The following is a 13,124-nucleotide window of genomic DNA, read 5'->3' as shown; positions in this document are numbered from 1 at the left end:
AAAAAAAGCCTGGTGCACACCAACAGCAAAAGGGGACCCCTTTAGAAGATTGTTCACCTATTAGCGGGATAGGTGACCAAGATGGGATTGTAAGGGGAACAATACCATGCACCCCAGAACATCAACTGTATGAAGAGATGAGACATGCAGGTCACACGTGTCAGCCACCCGCTCTCTACTGGCTCTGCTTGTAGATAGCACAGGTCTGTGGCATAGAAGGGAGGGCCCCACATGAAGAGAGAATGTAGCCGGCATATGCGCAAAGCACGCCCCATCGCATCAGACAGCTAATCATATAGCAGGGCCAAACAGCCAAAAAGCTTAAGGCTAGGTTCACACCTGAGCATTTTACAGCGCGTTCCAACGCGCTGTAAAACGCTCAACAGGCAAAACCCAATGTTTCCCTATGGGCATGGTTCTCACCTGAGCGTTTCACAGCGCGTACGAACGTGCTGTAAAACGCCCTACGCCCCAAGAAGTACAGGAGCTTCTTTGGGGCATATTGTCGCGCATTCCCGCCCATAAACTTCAGCGGGAACGCGCCTAAATGGGCGTTTGTTTGTTTCCGCCTTTAAAAACGCCCGATAAAAACGCCTGTAAAAAGCACTTATCGAATACGCTCAGGTGTGAACCCAGCCTAAGTTTAGAGCCGGTAATGGACTACATGACATATAACGTAAAATGTGTACTTCAACAAAGGGTGGGGTGGAAAGAGTACTTACGGCCTCAGATCCATGACAGGCCTAAGAAATTGCAGTTGGGCGGTATATAGATAGGGCCTCTTCTTGGAGCCGCCTTGCCCACTTTGCCCCCGCTCGTTGAGCTCTCGCCGAAACTGATCTCGGCAGCTATTCCATCTTGTTTTGGTTTGTTTCACTGTGGAAAAACAAAAAACAAAATTAGAAAATACACACCAGAAAATACACAAAAAAACCCCCATAAAGATAAGGAATAACCATAAAAACCTAATCTTACAGCCAAACCAACTATCCACGTTGAAAAAAATTAATAAATTACATACATACAAACCACTGCATTTTGCATGGTACAGTAGGATACAGAGTGGCGAGAGGAATGTACAAGCATGGCAGGAAGAAGGTGAATATTTGCGGAGGCCTGTTTACAAAACACACACTTTTCACCATAGAGGATGGGGACAACTATTGCATGCACTATTATAGACGCACAGATGTCACATAATCAAACAGGCAATTTGCTAGGGGAGACATATATCATATATGCTATATACTAAAAACTCTTGAACATCCATATTTCAATGTAAATGAGAGTGTATGTTATAATTTTTGACAAAAATACTAATAAAAAAATAATGGCCTGAAGAAAACTACAAGGCGAACAACCAATGACACAGTAGCATGGCCTACTTGAAGTTGGAGATTAAGAAAAGTGACAACTCAAGGGCAGGACTGAAAAAATACATAGCTGGCACTTACCTAATTCTGTACGAGATCGGCTGTCGCCTTTCTCCCATTCGCCATGCCGCATGCGATGTGCCACCTGCTCCCAGGATACCTCCTTGCGAACACGGTCCTGGTAGCCACTACTCCTGCTGTCCCAAAGTTCTGGGCGCTCATGGACCAAGGTTATTAACTTATCAACATTCCACCTTGGCATCCTGACAAAATTTTAGTATCTGCACACAGACAGACAACTTGCCACACGGTGGAGAGGGATCTGCAATCTATTTGCAAAGCCTGGTGGCTCTCCACTTCCTGAATTTTTTTTTTAGATATTGCCAAAAGACAGGCTGACAAGTTGCCAACTGCCAGCCAAAAAATGCGGCCGCGGATGACAAATGGATGTGCATCCGCATTTTTTGCGGACCCATTGACTTGAATGGGGCCACAAACCGTTTTCCGCGAAAAAAATAGGACAGGTTATATTTTTTGGACGGACTGGAATCACGGACGTGGATGGCAAATGGTGCATTAGCCGAGTTTTCCACGGACCCATTGAAAATCAATGGGTCCGCAGAAAATCACGAAAAACTTTGCAACGGACACGGAACACAACAACGGTCGTGTGCATGGGGCCTAAAGGCTACGTTTTATAACAGGGGGTACCCTGTGACTAAAGATCTCTTTCTGTCAGATACACCTCCACCTGCTGGTGAACCAGGCACAATATATGCAATACAATACATAAGTTACATAGCAATGTTATTAAGGCACAATATCAAAGGACCTGGATCCAAATACACAGATGACATTATTTGTAAGCCATTAGAAACAATGGCAGGGTGTAGGAATGGTAGTGCCCGCTCTGGGGTACTACATTATGCCAACATTACAGCAGAAATGCCCACATTGTGCCCTATCATAGTAGTTATGCCCACCTTTGTGCCCCCTCACAGTAGTTATGTCCTCCTTATGGGCCCTTCACAGTAGTTATATTCCCTTTGTGGCCCTTATAAGTAGTTACGCCCACTTTTGTGCCCCCTCCTTCTTGTGCTGTTGTCTGTTTTTGGAGTAACTAATCTGAAGATGTGAGCCAGACTCTGGTAAACCTCTGCGTTATGGCACAGAGTGGGTTACATGGAAAAACGCCCATCTTCTCACTCCTTTTCTGGAAAAGAAAGACCCACCATATGTAACAATCAGAGAACAAGTACTGTATGCTGTGACTGATGGGGATGAGGGGATTAATTACATGCATAGAAGTTAGGTTTCACCCACTGTAAATTCTGTAAAAAATGTGGGACAGAATAGCTCAGCATGCTACACTTTCTTCTCCAGTACAATACCAGGTTTTCTAGTGGAAATCAGATTCCATTATAGTTGATGCGGTTCCTCAGGGGGTGTTCGTTTCAGTCATGTGATGGAAACTCTGCTTCTATTATTTTAATTGTTAATTTCATAAAGTATATATAAAGATATATCTGTAGATATCAATACATTATGCATGTGAATACAGCAGGTCCTGAGATCTGGCAGTGATAATCTGAAAGAAAAGATAGAATAAAAGTTAAATATACAGGCGTATCCCTACGGAGTTTCAGAATGCAGAAGGGCCTCCTCCCTTCATTGTCAGAGTGCTGAACAGGACTGCATGGACTCAGAGCAAGGACTGCTCACACAGCCCTAATGGAAATTACAAGCACTTCACTGCTTATTTAATTGTTAAATAAGTGCACAAGCTTCCTGCCACAAATGCCGCCCGCTAGCTGAGAACCCTACGGCAAGTTGGGTTCACTGTGGTTTTCTGACTTATACAAAGTTGTTCATCAAAGCTATGTCTTAAATAGTAAAATATGTCTTCTATTGTTAGTAGTAGTATTATGATCATATTTCCTAACCTGTTTACCTCAGCAATTCTGCTACTCGTTCCCACCCACTACTTAGCATACATATATTAAGATCCTTCAGCCAAAATTTGGCTTAGGCCTCTTTCATTTTAGTGATACAGATTGTATCATGATCAGTTCAAGGAAAAACTGATGGTTTTCAATGCAAGTACAATCAGTTTTTATGCCATTGCATTCAGCGAGTGTGTTTTTTCCATCTAGATTGTATCTGGAATGCATGAAAAAAAGACTAAGCTAACTAAGCAAGGGATACTGGCAGTCCGCGTTTATAACCACTTTTAGCCTGTACAAGTTTACCAGCATGTCATTTGGAATGAATAACGCCCCGGCAACCTTCCAAAGAATGGTGTATCAACTGCTAGAGGGATGTCAGGGGTATGCCCAAGGCTTACATCTCCAACACGTGTCCTCATTGCTGCAGCAGGTAGCCAATGCCCATGGCCTGACAAGTGCCAGATGGGGATGGCCGAGATGCTATATCTAGGACATCAGGTGGGAAGTGGGAGCATTCGCCCAGAACCTGCAAAAATAAAACCCATTAGCTAGTGGCCCCACCCAGTCAACCAAAAACAAGTCCACACATTCTTAGGGATCACAGGTTATTATTGGAAGTTTATCCCCAATTACAGCATAGCAGCAAAAGCCCTCACTGACCTCACCATCAAAAAGTATGCACGCAGCCTTATCGGGACCGCAGAATGCGAGTCCGCTTTCATGGGACACGCTAACATATTGTGGCCATTTATTCTAGCATTTCTTTCCCTTACCCTGACAATACAATTAGTCCAGTCTCTTGTTGCCCTGTATAGGGCTTCATAGTGACTCCTTTTCAGGGTAAGGTTCTGGACGGGGCCACCTCTTGCGGGGCACGGACCCCATGTTAGGTCACTAGGGCTGAATAGGTCAAGTAGGGCCTTACTAGGGAAAGTTTTTCTTTCTCTGAGACCTCCTTGCCACTAACTCTGACCGAAGTTTTGGATATCTCTATCACCGACTGGACATCCGGTATTGACAAGCCCTCCTTGTGTGACCACCTCCTTTACCACCATTCCACACGTTGTGAACAAGTGAGGTTTCAACAAAACCGGTAAGGCCATTCCGTGTTTTTATTGTCCCCATAGTTCCGGTATCCCTAATCTGGGACTGGAATATATGGACTCTACGCCCGGCCCTCTATGTGCCTAGTCAATTGGGCACTCGGGCCTAGGGTGGTTTGCACCTAGCCTGGTGTGTTGCCACAACTAGGTATCACACCAATTTAGGTCCTACACATATGTGGTTCTTCTTGTTTGTAAGGGGTTTTTTACTCTCTGTTTGGGGAGAATTTATATATATTAAAAGTTAAATTTTAACATGTCACTGCTCCCCTTCCTTTAGCTTTACATTGATTTAGAGCAGTATCCAGGAGAACTGCACATGCAGTGATTTATCCTGATAAGACAACCCAATTCTTCCTTTTTTGAGTCTGCTTTCATCCAATTGGAAACCCAGCTAGCACAGAGCCTGGTCCTGACTGCTCCGGACTACCGCCGTCGGTTCATTGTTCAAACAGAAGCCTTGGATACCAGACTTGGAGCCCTACTCAGCCAAGTGGGGGCTGATGGTCAGGAGCACCCAATAGCCTATCTTTCCCGTAAGCTGTTGGACCAGGAGAGGGCATACTGCACAATAGAAAATTAATTCCTGGCCATAGTCTGGGCCCTGAAAAAAATGCAGCTGTAACTCTACAGCAAGGATTTCACGGTCCAAACCCACCACAACTCCTTAAGTTGGCTAAACTGGACTGCAGGGGACAACAGACGATTGCTCAGGTGAAGTCTGGCCCTACAGGCCTATAACTTTTCTGTCTCCCACAAAAAGGGCAAAGATCATGGAAATGCAGACGGTTGATGATCGGAAGCCTATCACACCTGGCAGCCCTGTCAACAGCGACCCACGCCAGGATCAAGCAGTCTCTGGGGCTAGTTAAGATGGGGGAGAAATGTGATGACATCATGTCTACTGATGATAACACCTGACTGCATGTGGGGTGGATTGTTTTTTAATTTGAGCCAGGTGTACGGTTTCTTTGTCTATTGTTTTGGGGAGGTAGTCAGGGACATGAGCTATTGTTTAATGTGTCTTTCCTGTCGCTGTCTGACTTCCACATAAACTTGAATTAATTAAGCTGTGCCTTTTGGTCTGACTAACAAGTCGGCAGATGTAAGGAAAAGGACCTGCTAATTACCTGTGGATTACATTAGCCCCCCTTCTGTGTATTAGAAACCATTCAGCCTTTGTAGCTAAAGTGGAAAAGCTGTGTCATCAGAATGACATAATGCAGTCGGATTTAACTGACAACCAACGATGGAACAGCCACGATTATCTCCCTCCAATCCTATAGGGGCCAATGCACTAAAATGGCGGCTGAGGGAAATAAAAGTGCGGCTGCATCTGTCATCAGCGGCTATTTTACACGACGTCAGCCTGGTACTTCAGAACTGCTCTTCGGCCAAACCTTGAGCCTACGGGTTCGGTTGCAGAGTCCAGGTTGGATCAATTGAGTCACCTTGCCACGTGTCTCGCTGTGCACGGACGGCTTCCTAAGCTTGCATCAACCTCCTCTCGATGGGTGCCCACCCAAAGCAGGGTGCTACTGGCTGGGGTAGTTGGTTCTGGGTCCCCCGAAGTCTCGGAGGTTTAATACCTGGCGTGCCCTTTCTGGGGCCGTACAATATGCTGCTGACTGTTGGTTATCCAATAAAGTCTTCCCACAGCGTTATACCCTCACCCTGTGTTGTCTGAGTAGTGTTTCACCCACGGAAAAGGAGCACGGGTGTTCGTGGTATGAGCCCTGGCCCTATGCTGTCTTTATAAAGATAGCCAGACTGGCGGATGAGAGCACCCACTGACCCTCGTGTCTCCACAATGACATCATCACGCAGCGTACGAGATTTCACGCTGGATCTTCAAGCAAGATGGCCACAGCAGGCTCTTGATGATCAAATGGATAAGGTGAGTATTTTTTATATTTTTTTTAAACAGACTAACCTCTGACAACCCTCAATGGTCATCTCGGATGCCGGGATCAGCGATAAATCTGAGGGGTTCAATGATGGTGGGGCGGCACAATCGCCATTCCCTGTCATTGCGCCTGTAATTCACAAATAAATATTTGTGAAATTCGGCAAAGCAGCCGAATTGAAGTTTTGAGACCTTCCTTCATCTCTTGTTATCATTCACCACTCCATATCTAATATCCGTATGCTCTGCAGTGTTTGTGAATGGAGCTGTAATCACATGCAATCCTCCAACTGTAGTTTTCAGTTCCCGCTTACTGGGAAGTGAAACACCTGTGCATGCTCCCTATGTATAACGGGGTTAGCTGCACTGCGTGGTACTACTCACGCTCGGACACCGTCTCTGTTCCAGGTACGGCGTACGGTTAGAATTGGAGTCTTTCCCGGTCAATGACCAATTCAATTACTACAGTATAAGGGCTCGTTCACACGAATGTTTTTTGCGTTCCGTATACGGGACGTTTTTTGCATTTCGCATACGGTCCGTATTCGGAACCATAAATTTCTATGGGTCCGCAAAAAAAAAACGGAATGTACTCCGTGAGCATTCTGTTTCCATATGTGCGCAGTTCCGTTCCAATACATTTTGAGTCTTGTCCTATTATTGTCCGCAAATCACATTCCGTGGCTCCATTAAAGTCAAAGGGTCCGCAAAAAAAACGGAATGCATACGGAACACCTCCGTATGTCATCCGTTTTTGCGGATCCGTGATTTTGTATTTATAGGCCAAACCCACTTTTGCCATGTGCTGTGTGTTGATACATTGGCTTGTCACATGTTGAGGCCTAAAAAGTCCTGAATTTCTTGAGCTGTCAGAGGATGGATGTTGAACGGCTCATTACAGTCATCCAACAACACCCAGAGTTTTGGGACACCCAAAGTGATATTTATCATGACAAGGTAGCAAAGGAGCGGGCCTGGGATGAAGTGGCACAGACAATGTTGCAGAAGACAATGATGGAGCACAGACAATGTGCACAGACAATGATGGAGAATGCAAACAGCAAGAAGCGGGCAGAATTAGGTAAGAGCTTACCTAGCCAATATGTTCTTGTGTAAATTATGTTAACTTGTGTATCATACAAACTCACTAAGTTGCCCCTAGCTAACTTTCCAAATGAAAACTTATTATTGTTCTGCTGATTTTGAATTACTATGGTTTTAAACAGGATTGTTTGCTATGGGTAAGTAGTCCACTTCTGGAGTAGACCCGTAGAAATTATTTGCACATATGTTTGAGTTTGAGGTAAAGCACCTAGTGCATTAGCAGAACTATATTTGAATAATCGCCTACACCTGTTGATATAGATTAGCCATTTGTGTCACTGCCCTTACAATGTGCGTGTCCCTTTTATTTAAGATACTTCTGGCGTCACCAGCACCCATGTCACTCATAATAATCCAGCGTAGTAGAGCATTGTATGTCCCTGTTCATGCTCGAAAAAAACATCCACATTGGTGGTTGCCCAGACATTATTACACCACATGGCTCAAAAGATGCCTTTCATGCCACTGACCCTCGTGTCTCCACAATGACATCATCACGCAGCGTACGAGATTTCACGCTGGATCTTCAAGCAAGATGGCCACAGCAGACTCTTGATGATCAAATGGATAAGGTGAGTATTTTTAATATTTTTTTTAAACAGACTAACCTCTGACAACCCTCAATGGTCATCTCGGATGCCGGGATCAGCAATAAATCTGAGGGGTTCAATGACGGTGGGGCGGCACAATCGCCATTCCCTGTCATTGCGCCTGTAATTCACAAATAAATATTTGTGAAATTCGGCGAAGCAGCCGAATTGAAGTTTTGAGACCTTCCTTCATCTCTTGTTATCATTCACCACTCCATATCTAATATCCGTATGCTCTGCAGTGTGTGTGAATGGAGCTGTAATCACATGCAATCCTCCAACTGTAGTTTTCAGTTCCCGCTTACTGGGAAGTGAAACACCTGTGCATGCTCCCTATGTATAACGGGGTTAGGTCTTGTCACACACGAAGCAAGAATGCTTGTCGCAGAAGTGTAGTAATAATGTGTGTCAATCCTCATCTGTGGATGTAGTTTTCCCAACAACAGTGAAATACAAAGCTCTTCTTCGCTGGATTAGTAGTAACACAGGTGCTGGGGACGCCAGAATTATATTATATAAAAAGGACACGCACATTGTGTAGGCATTGATGTAATTGGGTATTTTTTTATTTTTCAAATATTAAAATGATGAGATTTTGGCTTTGAATGTGTACATGCACTTTGTCCTGTTAAATTGCATTAGTTGTTTTCTCATATGTAAAATATACTATATTTATTGAATTGTGTATGCTTATATATGTGTTTGTTTTGTTCACATTCACAGTCCATAAAGTAAAAATGCGATGGCAGTCTTGCAGGGACCAGTTTCGGCGTGAGCTGTCATCCACACATGGCCACAGTGGGGATGGTGGGTTGAAGAAGAGGCCATACCTATACACCCGACAGCTCCAATTTCTTAAGCCTATTCTGGATATAAGGCCTTAATAACATATTCTGTGTGTATAATGGTAGTACATATTTATTGGTTTACAAGGATGGGTTCAAGTATTAAAGGTAACTAGTCCCCTAAATGTGCAATGTATTGGTGATCCACAACATTGCATCCTGTTCGGCAGTGATGCTCAACCAGCGGCCCTCTAGCTGTTGTAAAACTACAGCTCCCACAATGCCATGCTGTAGGCTGATGGCTTTGGACTATGGCGGAATGATGGGAGTAGTAGTTTTGCAAACCCTTGAGGGCCGCAGGTTGAGCATGCCTGTTTGATATAGTCGTGTTAAATGTCAGATTATAGTTTTTTGACTAGGGAAATGGCTTCACTACTAGCCAGATATATAATATATGATTAAATACATGTGTGTAATTATAAAAATCTGTCTCCTAGAACCATAGACAGCCTTGAAGACGCAGAAGACCAGGCACAATCATCTTCTGAAGAAGCTACTGCAGTTGAAACTACTCAGGAGCAAGACGAAAACCAACCAGGCACAAAATAAGTAGCCCAGAACCCCAAACCACACAGGCACGTCGGAGAAGGGGGGGGGGGGGGGGCAAGAGTAACTCCTGTCTCTGGCTCAGATCCTAGAGCAAGACTAGATGGGGAAATCTTGCAATATCTGAGCCAGAGGCAGAGTGAAAGCATTGAGGAGAGGCTGTTGCGTGGCTTAGCCTCCCTGACCCAACAGTGGACACCCCTAAAATTGAGGATGTTTGTGAGTGCCATATCCACTGTTGCTGCAATCATGGATTCTCCTCTGGATCAACGAGAATTACATGGCTTCCTGGACACCATGAAGCAACGTCTACTGGACCTGGAAATGGATCAGCAACCAGGCACAAGCTCTTCTTCTCGCAATGATCCCCAGCCAGGGCCTAGTTATGCCCCCCCACATCCCTAACCAGCACCTACTTATGGCCCCCGACATCCCCATCCAGCACCTATTTATGGGCACCCACATTCCCAGCCCGGGCCTAGTTATGGCCACCCACATCCCCAGCCCGGGCCTAGTTCACAGCCCCTGTATTCTGAGGACCTTGACCAAATGTGGCCACAGACCTATTTACACACAAAACCTGATTACCACCCCCAAGGCACAGTTGGTGGGCAACCAGGCCCAGTTGCTGGGCAACCCGGCATAGTTGGTGGGCAACCCGGAACAGTTGGTGGCTCTTTCACCGGGGATTTATTTGAAATTTAATAGGTGATAGGTTTGTTGACATTTTTATAACTGCTGAATTTTAAGCCATTTTTTATTTTTAGAAAAATAAATTTGTTTTACTTTCAACATGTTTAACATGTCTTGGAGTCATTTTCACATATATCAAAAACACATATTTTTCATTACAAGTTATTTAGTAAAACAAACAGCTTAAAAAAACTTTATTGCAAATTTGATACACAACTTTAATTTAAAAGTTAGCCCAAGTATAGAAAGGCAAATTTAAATACGATATCTGATTATTAGATTCAGTCATTTTAAGATCAGACCCATACAGTTATGGTACCTTGGACAGTGCCTTCACAGCCAGTTCACAGCTAGTGTTTCCTGGATGGGCAACCTGCTGCAACACATCTACCTAAAAACTAATACTCAATAAACAAGCACTGCTGGTGAATTAGAGCTATACGGTGTCAGGCCATGATGGCCTTTGTACTTTGTAAACAGCTAGAGGGGTGCTATTTACACATGCCTTGATGATGTGAGAAATTAATTCTAATATATATGGCGAGATTGACTAAGAACACCTATCAAAATACACGTGTCATGTGGTAATACAAACATTAAAGAGGTATTAGAGGATTAAAGTAGCGCAAAATATGTCTGCGTATAAACATAATATATATACTTGGAAACATTTTCCAGTGCTCTAGCAAAGGCGAAAAATTTTAGCAAACATATTTTGTCCTACAATCAATCCCAGCCCACAAGCCCACGTCAAGGTGTCACGGGGCGCCAAAGGCGCACTCGGTCTCCCATCAGTCGCAGACCTGCTGCTTAGCTTCGGGAGTGAGGATCTGTGTTCGGCCTCGTTCCCAGGGCAGCTTTGCTAGCTGGGAGGCTCTCTGCTCCTAGGTCTGCCTTGAGCGCCGAGCTGATCAGTCGGTGCTCGACTTGTCTGTCTGTCGGTCATGTGACGCTGGCCACGTCACATGACCCTCAGACCCCACTATAAATACAGGCAGCCTGCTGGCCACAGGTTGCCTGTTAATTCTAGGTTCCTGGCTATTTGTTGGACTACTGAATACTCACCTGATCCTGTTCCCTGACGATCCTTTGCCTGCTCCTCCTGTACTGCGCATCCCTCCTGGTATTGTGACCTCGGCTCCCACCTGACTACTCTTTGCGGACTCCTCTGGTACTTCTCTACTCTCCTGGTATTTGACCCCGGCTTCTCCTGACCATTCTTTGCTTAACCCTTTGTACTGCATAGCTGTCTTGGTTCTGACCCGGTCTGTTCACGTTCCGTATTTTGTCTTGTCTGTCTTCCCTGCACATATCCTAAGTAAGGGACTGTCATCCAGTTGTCCCCTGTCATCAGGACTCGTGAGGCAAGTAGGCAGGGCCAGGGGTGAGGGTGGAGCACAGTTCTCACTATCCTTCCCTGTGTGTGTGTGGACGTGACCGTTACACAAGGGTTCTCTTTGTCTTGCGAGTCCCTACACTATCTATCACAAATCATATAAAACCGGTCTAAAAGATTTTAAAAAAAATACACAGGGACCACATGTTATTACAGTCTGCCCTGAACTGCATCCATCTGCCATGGTTATGCACCCTCAGGGCTAGCGAAGTACTCGGCATAGAGGTCTCGAACTGCAAGTACTGCAGTTCCAGGCCGGCCATGACGAGTGAGGTCCAATCCTCCAGATGATGAAGAATATGTACCTGATTCCTCCAAACTATCATCTGAGGGAGCATCATGAATTCTGACAAAGTTATGCAGGATCACACATGCTTGAATAACTAAAGTGGCATTTTCCAGGACCATCTGTAAGGATGACAGGAATACTCTCCACTTGTTAGAAAGTATTCCAAACGCACACTCAACATGCCGACAGGCTCTTGTCAGCCGATAGTTGAATATACGTCGTTTGTCTTCCAGGTTGCGTCTGGGGAAGGGTCGCATGACATGTGGGGCCAAAACAAACCCTTCATCAGCCACAATTACAAACGGTGCCGGTGGTCCTGCAGAACCGGGCAGCCTTCTGGCCTCAGGGAGGGAAAGTTGGTTGGAAAGAAGTCTCTCACTCCAACTAGAAGAACTGAAAATGCGCGCATCAGCAGTGCTCCCATAGGCCCCAATTTCCACAATTATAAACTGATATGTAGTGTCTGCCAAAGCCAACAGCACTACAGAAAAGTATTGTTTATAATTGTAGTACCGGGAGCCAGAGTGAGGCGGTTTCTTAACACGTATGTGTTTGCCATCCATTGCCCCTAAGCAGGTTGGAAACTGTGCATCAAGATGAAAGCTCTCAGCAATTTGGATCCAATCCACAGCCTTGGGCTTTGGCATCACTGTGTCCCGGAGTCGCTGCCAAATCACTTGACATGTTTGACAAACAATTCCAGAAATCGTGGAGATGCAGAGCAGGAACTCAAAATGCAGCATTTCAAATGAATTACCGGTTGCCAGAAATCTAAAACAAAAACACAAAAAATATATTACTTTTAACAAGACTGATACATTTCATCAATGTTTTAGCTATAAACAATCACATATATCTGAGATATAAAGCTGAGTGTATGTATGTACAGAGCAGACAGTATCACACAGGATAGGATTAGATACACAGCTCAGCAGACAGTGGAGCGGTGTGCTGTAGAGGTCTCTGTTATGGGGGATACTGTTGATATCTTTGCACAACACAAAGAAACATGAAATGAAATATACCCGTGCCAAGCCGGGCCCTTCTGCTTGAAAATAATATATATATACACTGCTCAAAAAAATAAAGGGAACACTTAAACAACACAATGTAACTCCAAGTCAATCACACTTCTGTGAAATCAAACTGTCCACTTAGGAAGCAACACTGAGTGACAATCAATTTCACATGCTGTTGTGCAAATGGGATAGACAACAGGTGGAAATTATAGGAAATTTTGCAAGACACCCCCAATAAAGGAGTGGTTCTGCAGGTGGTGACCACAGACACTTCTCAGTTCCTATGCTTCCTGGCTGATGTTTTGGTCACTTTT

This window comes from Bufo bufo, chromosome 6 (genome assembly GCF_905171765.1).
Source record: "Bufo bufo chromosome 6, aBufBuf1.1, whole genome shotgun sequence".
NCBI lineage: Eukaryota > Metazoa > Chordata > Amphibia > Anura > Bufonidae > Bufo > Bufo bufo.
Note: the sequence above shows the minus strand (reverse complement) of the source record.